General features: G+C 44.2%; 1 protein-coding gene and 1 non-coding gene across 2 annotated transcripts in view; both read right to left on the bottom strand.

Moving 5' to 3' along the window:
• Adgrv1 (adhesion G protein-coupled receptor V1) overlaps positions 1-12,314 on the bottom strand; it is a 568,841-nt gene that overhangs the window by 41,388 nt on the left and 515,139 nt on the right. The window lies entirely within an intron of this gene.
• Positions 8,083-8,210, bottom strand: LOC132654427 (small nucleolar RNA SNORA17). The gene has a single exon (XR_009592078.1). It is a non-coding gene; the product is annotated as a small nucleolar RNA SNORA17 (small nucleolar RNA).

The raw sequence follows: 12,314 nt of genomic DNA on the forward strand, positions 1-12,314 counted from the left end.
CTAATAAATCTTTCTGTCCTAGCACATATCTATTACCTATCTATCCATCATCAATATATCTATCATCTATCTATCATCTATCTATCTATCTATCTATCTATCTATCTATCTATCTATCTTCATCATCATCTATTCATTTGCTTAACTGACTGAGGAACTGGTTTATTTCTGTGCATAAACAATGTAGCTGACAACAATGCCTGCTTCTGAAAAGTTTAAATTCTAGTAAAACATGGAATGTAGGTGAAGAGGAGAGAAGAGATGGGAACAGAAATAAATGCGAGAACATTCTGTAGCATGTTAGGTGATAAATGTGAAGTTCAGGGAAGCAAGAAGCCTGCAGGCTACCTGTGTAAGTGAGTGGTCAAAGAGGCCACTGAGAAGGCCAGGGTGAGAGTGTTAGGACTGTTAGCTTGGCAGGAGACAAGCCGCTGGGCTTGCCTGTGGGGGAGTTTCTAGGCTGGGTAACTAGGTTAACTGAGACGAGAAGATGTACTTTGTGAGAAGGCAGAGCTTGCCTTTGTTGATTTACTTCAAGTGGAGAATTGCCGCAATAGACATTCTTTTCAGCTCTATGAGAATCTTTTAAATTTGAAACTGCTGGCAAGACGTGGAAATACTGATCTTTAAAAAGGATGTATTGGGCTGGAGAGGTGGCTCAGTGGTTAAGAGCATTGGCTGCTCTTCTGGACAACTACAGTTCAGTTTCTAGCACCCATGTTAGGCAGATTTAAAAACTCCTGTAGGTACAGTTCCATAATATCTGACACCCTCAGACATACTCACAGCACACCTACACACTAAAATAAATCTTAAAAATCAGCATGTAATCCATTTTCTTTTGAGGAGTGAATGAAAAAAATAAAAAAAAAGAAAGCATGTGACTGGTCCTAGGTATGGTGGGGGGTAAAGTTTATTATAGACATGTGGGGAGCATAGCCTGGGCAGTGACACCGGAACAGTCCAGAGTGAACATGACTCTGAGCCATGTGAGGAGGGGAGAAGACAGGGGAGGGGAAAGAGGGAAATCAGGTACAGCAGCTGGGCGGTCCAAAAGAGAATAGAAGAAAAGTGCCAGGTGACCAAAATAGTTGGATTGTGTAGGGAAGAACAGCTAAGGTAAGGGCAGCCACTTGGCTGGAGACGTTTGGGGGGGGCAGGGTATGCCAGCCAGGAGGGCCCTGTGGAACTGGTAGGGACTGCGGGATGATGGGAGAGCTTGGTGGCTTTGATGTCTTAAGTAGGCACCTCAGCTATTTGTCCCACATTTGAAACCTAACAAGCAGAATGTTTGTAAAGTTTCCACTGCTGTAACAAAATTACCTGAGATACCTGACCCATAAGAACATTTTCTTGTGGTTCACAGTGTCAGATCCTGGTGGTTTCCTTGACAACTATGCTTATAGGAGGTAGCATACCATGGTAGAAGGCTTATTTCATAACAGCTATTCCTACAGAGGGTCATGTGTGACAGTCTAACAGTAACCCTCTAGGGCAAGCCTAACTTTCTTCCTACGAGGCCCTGCTTCCAACATTCTTCCAACGAGGCCACTTCCAACATTCGCAATACTACCAGACAGGAAGCAAGACTTCAACACATGGACTTTTGGGAGACATTAAGACATTAGGCAGAACAGATGGATCATGCAGGGCAACACTGTTTGCATAAACAGTAGCCATGAAGATACACACAGTGACACCTCTGCATGTGTGGAGGTTTGCTCCAGGAGTCCACTGAGTTGTCCACAAAGGGCACGTAGTGGAGTCCTTCTTGACAACATTTCTGTATATCTGGTGCACAGCCTCCAATACTTCTGTATTACCTCTAGATTTCTACAGTACCTGACCCAAAGTGGGATCTGTATCAACAGTTTTGATACTATATTGTCTAGGGAATAATGACGACAAGAGAAATAGGTCTGTGTTCAGTACTAGTATGATTTGGTAAGAATATTTCCTGCCTGTATTGGTTGAGTCCTGACATACAAACCTGTGGAGCTGTGTCTTCAGAGATGGACTAAACCTATACTCAAGGCCATCACAACACAGTTGTTGGGGTAAATGACCTGATCGAAAAGAATGCATGGGAAATGTCTAGGTCCAGAGAACATCCAGATGCTAGCCACAGAAGAGTATAGCAGAGACTTAAGGACTTAGGTCAGAGAGGCCTCACTTCACTTCCAGGTCAGGGCCTCGCCTAAGTCCTAGTGAGTGAATCTCAGCATGCTTAGCTCCATGCCTGGTGCACAGTAAGCACAGGGTTACATGCAGCTTTATTGGTTAGGAGAAGCAGGACTAGAACAGGGAAGGAAAGAGCAAGAAGAGGAGATGGAAGAGAAAGTGGGGAAGAGAGAAGATCCTGACGGCCTTAAATAATTCTCTAGGTTTACGTTGATTAAATACGCTTTCTGTTAATATGTTGTTAAATTCACTTCGGCTGTAAACCAGATCAACAAGCCATGAGAACATGTGGATGACCGGATACCACGCCAGGCTCACACGTGGCTCAGGATGATCTCTGCCGTCTCCCTGCCACCATGCTGTTATGATGCCCCTTTATGAGACTTGCAGTTCTTCTCTTTGGCTGGTCAGTATCCAGCTTTCCCCTAGCACTTCCTTGAAGTCTTCTGGGCACTCACTAATTTGTAGTAATCTCTCCCAGTTCCAGCCCTGTGGCCTTGAGATCTGGATTTTCCCTCAGGGCTGTTTCCTAAGCAGTTCCCTGAAGACCCACTCTCCAGGCCCCTCTGTTTGCCAGTAAAGCCCATAAATCTTAATGACAGGCTAGCACAGGGTCCTCAGCAAATTCCTGTTAAATCCAATCTCTCATTTGAAACTTCCAATGTCCTGCTCCTCTCCTACAAATCCTTTTCATTTGCAGAAATCCTAGTATTGAAATGACTAACAAGTTCTAGCACCGCATCCCCAGGCTGACATTTTCAAATTGTTTACGTGTTTCTCAGTTTTTTTTTTTTCCAGTGTGTACTATCAAAACAATGTTTATATTAAAAACCCATTTAACTACCCAACCTTTCCCTAAGAACTGTGCTGATAGCCAGTGGCACTTAGAGGGGCTGAAGTAGCCAAAGGTTACATGCTTGACTCAAAGGGTAGGCTGAGCGTGGGGTTAGGAGAAATGAGGTCAGCCCCAAGACAGTCTGGTGGCCGTGAGCAGGAAAGGCAAGCTGTTGCCTCAGTCACTGCACTAGGTCTACTGGACCTACATATTATTTTATGTGCCAAATGCAGTCAGTCATGGCCTATGTGTTTACTTTGCTTTGAAAAGTTGCTCTGCTTCTTGTAAGTTTTTTTTTTGGTGGAAGGAATCCAATTCGTGAGGTAATCTGTTTGAAACAGTGGGCTGGGAACAGGATTGTTCTGTGACTTGGCTCTGTCATTGCTGTACCACTGCTGTAGAAAACAGTGAGGAACTGAAGAACAGAAAAAAAGCCAGCAGTGAGAGAAAGGCCGTGTTTGGAGGTGCCTCTTTCAGAGGCAGCCAGTAGCACACACGTAAGATATAGTTTGATTATCTGACATCAGAAGGCAAGCATCCAAGTTCCAGAAAACCTACAGGTGTCTGTTTTATAGGTCACAACTTCCTGCTTTCAAAATTCCAGTAATAAGATAGTGACTGCCTCAAGCCATAGATATGGAAGTCCCATTGTCACCCCGCCCTCTGTGGGCTGTTCTTTACCCCTGGGCTTTATTCTGTAGGAAATGATCAGGCTGCTGAGCCTTTGCTTTTTTGAAAGAGAACTAATATTTTGTTTGTTTGTTTAGTTTTTTGAGACAGGGTTTTTCTGTATAGCCTTGGCTATCCCTGACTTTGTAGACCAGGCTGGCCTCAAGCTCACAGAGATCCACCTGCCTCTGCCTCTGCCTTCCTAAGTGATGGGATTACAGGCATGTGCCAAGATGCCTAGCAAGGACTAATCTTACTAGAAATGTGAGTTAATCTAAAAGGGGCCTTGCATAGAGCTTTTAGCTAAGAAAGGTAGCTCCCTGAGTGCATAACTAGTCAATGAAGTGACTTGCAGACAAAGCAAAAGCAAATTGGATTAGCAGTTTGAGTTCAGGATATGAAATCAGGAAGCTGGCTTCACAGCAAGCACCAGGACTTGTCCCAAACCATTTAATTCTTATTTGTTTTCATAATAAAAATTTGGGATGCTTTCAAAATCAACAGACTGCCATAGTGTTGATTCATAGCCTAAAAAACCTCCTCTACCTCCTTCCTCAAGTCACACTGACTCTTGAACTTTCTAGAAGGAAGCCAGTTTCACAGTGCTGCAGAGTTCCTGGAACATGCTGGAAGAATTGCTACAGCATTGTGAAAATCTAATCATGCTGCTTAGTATTATAATTTTGAACAATCAACAGGATCCATTTGGGCTTTCCACTGTTGTCACTGGGAACCATATGGCTTGTTTCAGTAAGCATCTGTGATTCTCTTTAGCTAGAAGCCATACGTAATGTGCTTGTGACGATTCTAGTAAATGACAGCAGTAGCTCCGTCACTCTGTACTGCTGGTTACTGAGTGCACAACCCTACGGAAGGCATAATTTTTTGCTGTTTCTAACTTCATGGTCTGCTACTTCTACAGACTGGGAGAGACAGGAAACACTGCAGTACATTTTTGCTTCAACCAAGCTGCCAGTGCCATGATAGTGTCCAGCCTTTTGTTGTTATATGATTGTTTGTTCCTCCTGTTTGTGCTTCATGGTACATTTTCTATGAACACAGCAAAAATGTATTCGTGTATTAACTTGTCGGTGGCTTTGTCATTTATAATGAAAGGAAAGAATGGAAGCTCTAGATACTAGTCGTGGTTGCCAGTCTTGATTCTGTGGACTTGAACAGCCAGTAAGTTTTGAGCCTCTGTTTCCACACTTCGAGAAGGCTACATCTTGCCTTTCAAGATCTGTTTTCAGTGTGAAGTGATTTTCATTCTTTAGTAGTTATTGAGCAAGTCTAGTACATAGAACACTGGGAGAGTACAAAGCAATGGTGGTAAGTGGGCTGACTCCTGCAGGGGTCTCTTCACTGAGACCCCTGATCTACAATTTCTTTGAAATAAAAGAGAAAAACAGAGATGATTTGAAGAAAAATAAAAATAGCAGAGAAGCGTATGAATATGGTCATCATAAAGGCATTAAATAAATATTAAAATTTAGGAATACTGTATTGTAACTTCTCTAAAGTATGTTCTAGGACTCTAAAATTTCAGTCTCACTATTTTCAAAAGTCTCTAGCAACTGGGCATGGTGGCATATGCCTATCAGGTCAGCACTGAAGAGGCTGATGCAGGAAGATGACATGTTCAAGGCTGGGTCAAAATACAAGGCAGCCTAGACAAAGTGAGAACCTGTCTCAGAAACAAAAATGTCTGTAAATATCTTACAGCATTTCAGCAGCATCCAAAAACTCCTGAACATACAAGAAGCTGTGACATTACAGAAACACGGACTTTATCCAAACATTCCAGAAGTGATATGACTTTTATAGCCCACCTTCAAAGACCACATCTTTCCAAAAGCCACTTCTGGGTGCTCCTTATCATGCGATTAACTGTTCAAGTCTGCGGCATCACCACTAACAATAAATACCAATGACATAAGACAAAACCACCTTCACAGTGAAAGCAGCTGGCATTTTCTGTTTCAGCTTCACACATTTGGCCTTTCTTTACATACATAAATGTTCCATTCATGACTTTTCAACCCTACAACAGTTTGATGGTATCACATACTTATGAGAAACCATTGTGATGGTTAGCCCTGGCTGGATTAAAAGTTGCCTAGGAGCTCAGAAAATTACACCTTTGAGTACCTAAGAGGGCGTGTTCCTTAGAGGATTAGTTTAGGAGGAAAAGAGCCTCCTTGAGTGTGGGTAGCCCCATCACATGGGTTGGAGGCCTAGACAGAATAAAAGGAGGAAAAGAAGAAAACCCAGATGTGGGTCCATGTCCTCTCCACCCTCCCACCCCCACTTTCTGGCTGCTGGGAAGTGAATTGTTTTGATCTGTGTCCTGCCTACTTACAGGAACCAAAACAAACCTTTCTACCTCAAAATTATTTTTTAAAACTATTTATTGGTTCTTTGTGAATCCCATATCATGCACCCCAATCTACTCATTGCCCCCTCCCCTGGTACCTGCCCTCCACCCTTGCAACCTCTCTACCAGCAGAGGAAAAGAAAAACAACTCATTGTGGAAGCTGTAGTGTGTCACAGGGTGCCCCAAAGCATGCACTCCTAGTCACACTTCTTTGCTTGCACACTTCATTGCAACAACTTGTTGTTCTGGTACAAGACCCCTAGCTTCTGCTGCTCCATCTGCACTGGAAACTCACTGGGGCTCCTCTCAGATATCCTGCTGTTGCCCAGATCTAGGGATTTGAATTGGCCCAGCCCAGCATTTACCCATTGATGAACTGTTGGAGGGCAGGAAGGGGCCAGTCCTACAGATCCAAAACTACAGGATCTCCATGACATAGAGCAACAACACTCTCACACCCCCAGGGCCTGCTCGCCTGCAATCCCCACATTCAGGGCCAGTTCTACTGTGCTGCCAAGGTGAGGTGCCAGGCCTGCTTCCCCAAGTACTTCAGGTGAGAAACAGGACCAGCTGTTCTGCTCTCATGACTCCATCTGGGCCAGCTCTCTCTCCTGCCAGTGTCAAGGGCAGAAGGGAAGGAAGGTCATCTTTTCCTCACTAACTCCACTGTACAGTGGATGAGAGGCAGTTCTGGCTCTACCATGCTTACACCCTTGGGGCCAGCTCACCCCCCCCCCCCCAGGGCCAGATCTACTGTGCTGCCAAGGTGAGGGGCAGGGACAGCTCTCCTGTTCTAATGACCTTGGGGTCAGCTCGCCTGCCTTCCAGAGGTGGCAAAGATACTCCTTATCTAAGTCACCACTGGGAAGACAAGTGGTGGGGCCAGTTCTACCAGGATCAATCTTATACCCCTGCTACCAGGGTCATCCCTACTGTGTTGCCCAGGTGAGGTGCAGGGCCCTCTTTCCTCAGTGCTGTAGCTGGTGAGGGGCAGGAATAGCTCTCCTGCTTTCACAACCTGAGGGCCAGGTCTTTCACCTGCTGCAGGTATAGAAGGCAAGGGGGGAGGGTATGCCATCACTTGGGAGATGAGCGGCAGGCCAGCTTTTTCAAGCTCATATCCTCAGGGCTGGCTCACCTGTAACTCTTACAGTGTATGTGGTGCTCGTCCAAGTCCTGCAGCTGCTAGAGGCAAGGTCAGCTCTCCTGCCCACACTCCCACGGCCAGCTCTCACATAATGCCCAGGTAAGTGGTGGGGTAGTTCTGTGCAGCCGTCAGCATCAACATGTCTCCAAGTATCAGCCCAGACCAAGGACATTGGCCTGGCCTTTGGCGGTAACAAAGCCCTGCTGCTACAGGGCCACAAACCCAAATGTGGCCCTCTTGTGGTGGCACAGGCCAGGACCCCCACCACGGTCCCTGGTGGTGTGCCCAGCTACTCACATCAGGCTGTTCCTCACTGCTCTCAAGTCTCCTTTTCTGCCTCTCTTCACTGTGCACACATCCTGTTTCTCTTTCTCTTCCATATCCACACAAGTGGTGCCCAGGATCTCTGAGTGTCCAGAATCTTCTCAGGAATGGTCTCAGTAGTGCTATGCCATGCTCCTCCATTACAGCACTGGGCAGTGGCATCTCGGGCATGGTCTGCCCTGTCAGACCTGCATGGCATGGGGCTGGTGGTCACTTGGGCTAGGTCCCTGTCCAGGCCCCATAATGCTGGTGGTCCTTTCAGGACTGCTTCTCTCACAGGCCCAGTAGTCCTAGGCTTACTAGTTCATCTAGTGTCTGGCTTTTCTCTGCCCTGGGAGCTTGTCTGGCCTGCGAGGCACTGTACTTGTGGCTATCTCAAGCTAGCTCCTCACCCTGGCCTGCTTCCATGGCCCCATCGTCATCTGTCTTGGGCTCACTCTTGCACAGGATTTAAGGTCCTAGGTAGGGTTCTTCTGCTCTCTGGATCAATCCCTGCTCTGAGAGCCTATCCAGGCCACCTCAGAGCCATCGCAGGCCTGCTTTTCTCAGGGAATGTAAGGCTACTAACCATTCAGATGGTCTCAGGTCAGAACACTGAGCATAGACATAGCCTCCTCTCTGCCACCTACAGACACACATATGACACACAGCCACTAGGGGCAACGCCTCTAGGGGCAGTTCTACATGGTTTTGCTCAGGTATTTTGTCACAGAAATGATGTCATTGTAGTGAGGCAGTAAGAAGTTGCCCACAGAGAATCGAAGTCCCCATGAGCGACGTGATCACAAAATTACTTACCCATTCTCTACAGTTACTGTGCTTAACAAGCCACATAAGACAACCCATACGTCATCATAAAACGGGCTCTATGTTACGTGGTTTTATCAACTGCACATAAATGTGTTTTCCTAGAGTAACGAAGGTAAGGTAGAGCATGCCAAGGTATTTTGTTTCAGGTGCCATTAACGCATGACTGTCAGCGTATGAATGATTTATATTACTCAGTTTGCTCAGTGACACTATTTTTTTCCTCTTATTTTCACACAGAGAAAAAAGAATGCAGAAGGTTGTCCCATTTCTAAATGATAACTAACTAGTGATTGGGACTCAATCACTAGTGATCAAGGAAGTAGCTGATTATTAACTCATTCTCTCTCGAGTCGCTGTTTTACCGTGTAGTTATCAAAGCATTATAAATGTAGCACTTGAGTAAGCAGTTTCAGTAAAATAAAAATTAAAGTTTGAAATCAAAATGTGTTCTGTGAGTCCCAAGATGTCCTCAACAGAGCAAAGAAAGGCTTAGGGAGGACCGACATAGGGAGCACCTGCATAGGGCATGCCCACAGAGGGAGCATCTGTGTAGTCAGGCCCCACATAGGGAACACCCACAAGTGAGGAATTATGTGCTAAAAATTGAAGTTTACCTTCCAGCCCCAGTCCCTGTGACTTGCTAGTCAAGACTCCCTCAGTCTCAGTTTTTCAACCCAAAACAAGAATTCTAGAGAGCATTTAGATTTGAAAATTTTGAAAAGTTTACATAAAAAAAAACAACAACAACAATGAATGAATGTCAGTGTTCACGAATCCTTTTCAGGTGCTGATATAAGGCATGGTTCACTTTTCTTTCTGTTTGCTTTTCTAAAATTTTGTAATTAAAACATAAAGTCCCAAGTGAGTGGGCTTGACTCTCCTTCTTTAAGATGAAGAAAGCAAGCCTTAGGATCTTGGCCCAGGTCACACAGTGAGACACAGGCAGGTCTGGGTTTACTAACTCGTACTTGGCAGCTTTGCAGCTCTGATCATAGATTTTCAAACTCCTAGGCACAGTTCACTTCCTAAGAGGTTCCATACTTGCTTATCTTTGAGACATATGGTAATGAACTTGTCTCCCCCTCTTCTCCTCCCCAAGACAGGGTTTCTCTGTATATCCCTGGCTGCCCTGGAACTCACTTTGTAGACCAGGCTGGCCTTAAACCAGAGATCTGCCAGCTTCTGCCTCCCTAGTCCTGGGATTAAAGTTGTGTGCCATCAAACCTGGGTAAATTTGTCTTTTTTTTCTTTTTTATGTCAATCTTTCCTCAAAGACTATTTGAAAAGAACTGCATTTTTTTTTTCTTATAAAGAAAAATGACGTAGAAGGTCAGACTCTCCAACTAAGGACTGTAAAAAAAATGATCTCATTGACCCAGGGTCACAAAGGTTCAGAGAATCCAGTTAGATGATGAAAATGTTCTTGGTGCTTCCTTGAGAACCAAGAATAGCCCATGTTTTTATAGGAACAAAGGAACAACAGAGATAATGCTGAAGAGAAGCAAGTATTGCAGGATATTTGATCCCATTGTGATTCCCAGAACTGTAAACTGTAAAACCCTATTTCTTTAGTGTGGTTGAGCCCTATCACACACCTTTAATACAAGAACTTTCTGTTTATTGTAAACAGGTGATTATGGTGTGGTTCTAGCTCTCTAGTTCTTGAGCTTTAGTTCTCTGGCTTTTTGAGCTTTTTGGGCTTTTTGAGCTGTGAGCTATCAAGCCTTTGCCCTTGGGTTTTTTGGCCTTTTTCCTCCTATGCTGTGTCAGCTGAGCTAGTGAAAGTTTTAGATTTTGTTTCCCATTGGGACATGAGGTGAGAAGGAGGGTCAGCTGGGTGCTTTCTCTGCCTCTCTCAGCTAGCAGGCTTTCACCCTAGCATCTGGCTCCTGAGTCTTCATTGGCAAAATAGAATGTTTGGGATTTTCATTCTTTTATAACAACAAGCAAAAAACATATTTGGGCAGAGACAAGGGGCTACCTGCTGTTATCAAGAAAGGAAACTGAAAGATTCAGGGTCTTAGGATTCTGGATGCAGTGTCTGCTAAATGAGAAGTCGACAGATGCAGATGGACAGTAGAAAAGAAAGGACAGGGTTGGAATGAGTTCTACAGTTGTGTACTGTTGTAGTGGAAGCAAGAAGGGGACAGACACTTAAAGAATTCAGTGGCCATGGGACGAGTGCCACTGTACTTGATAAAACTGGCCTCAGGATGCCTGGAAGTGATGGAATACATCACAGGAGCAGTCTTAGGATCCAGGTCAGGCTTGCATGTGAAATCGCTAATTCACACTGGTTCATGAACCACTCTGGTGATTTAAACACAGCCATAGTTCAGTAAGATTTTATATTCTGTTCCTGTATTATATTCTTTCTGCATTAAAACAATGCATGTCAAACTTGGGAGTGAAGAGTACATGATGAGATTAAATCTCAAGCACTAACAAAATGTGGTTTTATTTTGGTAGAGACGACCTTTTTATTTTTTAGACTCTATGTTTTCTTCTAAAACATTTGACTCATATGCCTTAGAGGCATAGAAACAAACAAACAAACAAACAAATAAATAAGAAAAAAGCTGCAGTGGACTCTGTCCAAAAGAGAAAGCACTAAATTTCAGTGCAGGAAGAGAAACTGAGAGTTACAGAACACTGAGGTTCTCATCTACATTTAAGTAACAAAACACTAAGCACAGAGGAGGGTTTAATGTGGACTTTTATGAGCATGCTATAGAGCCATAGCCATAGCCATGCTGAAAAGAGTGTTCTCGTCTGCTATGGGAACCTACTAGTCTTCACTGGATTACATCATTATTTCACTTTACTAAAAACTGTACATACTCCAAGTCATGTTGGGTCAATGAGAGATAGTCCAATACTGTATTGGACTTATATACATTTGGAAATGAGTTCACTTTCTTTAATAATTAAAACTGCTTTGGTAATAACAAATTTGAAATTGGATCAAATTCAAGAAAATATGAAAATATTTTATGCTTTCCTGGAAAGGGCCTTAGTTGGCTTCTTAGGAAAAATAGATCTTTAAACTTTGAATGCGTGACTAGGGCGACTATGTTTATTAAACATGTCTTCTGTATGGGTATTCCTAAAAGACTCTAAGGAAGAAAAGCACACTATTGACAACGGGAATGTTCCTGCGAATGAAGTGTTATTGACATCAGCTCAGACTGCTCAAACCTGATCATCTGGCTCTTGTGTTTTCAGTTGGTTGAGGCCACATTCACACCCAGGGCTGTGCTTCACATGAAATATCTGAGCGCACATTATAGGCTGACTTCGTGTTAGGTGGCTTTGTTAAGCTGTATGCTAAGTTCCCAAGCATGTTTGAGAAAGCACAGCGCAGCCCTGGTGAAACACATCTCCAGCTCAGGACTCTACTTTTGTGGCTTGGGTATCACTTCTCTACAGGTTAGGGCACACTTGTATCCTTATATGATGACACAGAAGCTGACTCTGCGGAAGCGGGCACACCTGAGAAACCTTGACACTAGGGACATCTCCACCCAGCTGCCATTTCATTGACAGCAATTCTTCACAAAGGTTGATGACTTAAACATAGACATACGGAACCAGGTGGGGCTAGAACCACTGTAGACTCTTATAGGGAGAGGATAGCTTAGGCTCGGTGAGATAAGATTAGCCCAGGCACGATTACTGGAAGGGCTAAAGTATTTGATTACTTTTGGAGAAAAAAATATGGACAGATATTCAATTGTGGTGTGCCTGCCTGTCACCTGTCTTTAACCACTTCAGCATACATATATACCTTCAAGAAAGCCCTCCTTTCACTGGATAATCCCTCTGACAATCATGTAATGAGGATATGCAACTCCAGTTACTGCTGACCTGTTCTAGTGCCAGAGGCAGAGGTGACATTCACAATAAACCAGGAAGTATGCAATGTAGAATGCTGTCATAGTACCAACAGCAAGCTGCACACACACACACACAC

This window comes from Meriones unguiculatus, chromosome 5, assembly GCF_030254825.1.
Source record: "Meriones unguiculatus strain TT.TT164.6M chromosome 5, Bangor_MerUng_6.1, whole genome shotgun sequence".
Classification (NCBI taxonomy): domain Eukaryota; kingdom Metazoa; phylum Chordata; class Mammalia; order Rodentia; family Muridae; genus Meriones; species Meriones unguiculatus.